This window comes from Penaeus vannamei, chromosome 23 (genome assembly GCF_042767895.1).
Source record: "Penaeus vannamei isolate JL-2024 chromosome 23, ASM4276789v1, whole genome shotgun sequence".
NCBI classification, from domain to species: Eukaryota; Metazoa; Arthropoda; class Malacostraca; order Decapoda; family Penaeidae; genus Penaeus; species Penaeus vannamei.
This window is the reverse complement of record NC_091571.1, coordinates 3,849,991-3,852,490: the sequence shown is the minus strand read 5'-3', so window position 1 is coordinate 3,852,490 and position 2,500 is coordinate 3,849,991.

Below are 2,500 nucleotides of genomic sequence, written 5' to 3'. Positions count from 1 at the left end.
GAGAGATAGAGATAGAGGGAGAAAAAGAAAGAGAGATAGAGAGATAGAGATAGAGGGAGAAAAAGAAAGAGAGATAGAGAGATAGAGATAGAGATAGAGAGAGAAAAAGAAAGAGAGATAGAGATTCTGCTATTTGCCGTGACCAAAGACTTAACGCAAAGTAAAATGATTTTAATTTAGCTTGAAGACAGCACACGTTCCATTAGACTAAGAGGGGGGGGGAGTAATTGATTTATTTGTCAATACCATTATGTTGCAATTTTGCCACCCATGCAGCTCTCTCTCTGGCCTCATCACCAACAGCACTCCATAAAAGCTCTTTCCTGAATAATGGGAATGACGATATTTCTAGGTATTGTCTTATTATTGTTGTCTTATTATTGGTATTATTGTTATTATTGTTATTATTATTTATTAGTATTGTTATTATTACTTATTAGTTTTGTTATTATTACTTATTAGTATTGTTATTATTACTTATTAGTATTGTTATTATTACTTATTAGTATTGTTATGGACACAGACTTACCAGCTGGATTCGTAAATGGATTCTAGACTAGTTAGGTAAGGGATATATATGATAAATGGCAAAGAATGTATGTGCGTAGATTGCTTTTATATTTAGTGTTGAAGTGGCAAGCTTGCATTTAAATACCTAGGGTTTTATTATCCATTTATACATCTGGTTCTACAATCCTCTCTCTCTCTATCTTTATCTATCTATCTGTCTATCTATCTATCTGTTTTTTCTGTGTCTTCGTATCTTTCTCTCTATCTCTATCTATCAATCTATCTATCCTCTCTCTCTTTCTTTCTCTTTCTCTTTCTCTTTCTCTTTCTTTCTCTCTCTCTCTCTCTTCCTCTCTCTCTCTCTCTCTCTCTCTCTCTCTCTCTCTCTCTCTCTCTCTCTCTCTCTCTCTCTCTCTCCCATTCTCTCTCTCTCTCACTCTTTCTCTCTCTCTCTCTCTCTCTCTCTCTCTCTCTCTCTCTCTCTCTCTCTCTCTCTCTCTCTCTCTCTCTCTCTCTCTCTCTCTCTCTCTCTATCTATCTATCTATCTATCTATCTATATCTCACTCAATCTCTCTCAATTTCTTCTTCCACAGAATCCTAACTTAAGCAAATATCAATCTGCCTGACATATGAATATTGCAATATGAATATTGCAATAAAATTAGATTGTAATACAAGATGTCACACAAGCACTCTGAGAACATACATTATTGAATTGCAACTCCAAGAATCAGCATCAGATATGATATTGCCAAAAAAAAAAAAAAAAAAAAAAAAAAAAAATGACATAACAGGTAAGCCGTTACCTAGGTAGCTTTATTACATTGATATGATTTCAATCGTCGTATAATTAATATCTGTGAAGCTTATATTATTTTTATAACTCATGTGCATCTACATTAATATGGTAGTGATAACTTATGTAAGAAAGAGATGATAATCAAAATGATAAAATAATGATGATGATGATAATCAACAATTTAATAATAATAATAATTTTGATACAAAAATTTGTTATGATGATAATGATAATGGCAACAATAGATATAATGATGTTGATAAAGATAGTTATGATAATAATATCAAAAATGATTATAAACATAATGATAGCAAAGATAAGAATACTAGTAATGGTTCTTGTAATAAGAATGATTATGATTACAATAATGATGAAAATGATGATGATAATAATAATGATAATAATAATGATGATGATGATGATAACAATCATAATAATAATAACAATAATAATGATAATAATGATAATAAAAATAATAATAATAACAATAATAATAATAATAATAATAATCAAAATGATAATAATAGTGATAATAATAGTAATAATGATCATAAGAACGATAATAAGAAAAATAATAACAATAATAATGGTAACAACAACAATAATGATAATAGTAATAATAACACATGATAATAATAAAAAAATAAAGACATAAACAATCGGTTTAAAATGTAAAGAAAGAAAGACAGAGAGAGAGATAGAGAGAAGAAAGACAGACAGACAGACAGACAGAGAGAAAGAAAGGAGAGAGAGAGAAAGAAACAGAGACAGAGAAAGAGACACGCATATAACATCCACTTACATTTCCAAGAGACAGACAGACAGACAGACAGACATATAGACAGAAACAGATAGACAGACAGAAACAAACAGAGAGAAAAAGAAAGGAGAGAGAGAGACAGATAGAGAGAGAGACACGCATATAACATCTACTTATATTTCCAAGAGAGGAGAGAGACAGACAGACAAACAGACAGACAGACAGATAGAAACAGCCAGTGAGAGAGCGAGAAAGAAAGAAAAGAAAGAAAGAAACAGAGAGAGAGAGAAGGAGAGAGACAGACAGACAGACAGAAACAGCCAGAGAGAGAGCGAGAAAGAAAGAAAGAAACAGAGAGAGAGAGAGAGACACGCATATAACACCCACTTACATTTCCAAGCAAGTAGTTATACCAGAGTTGTCATGTGGT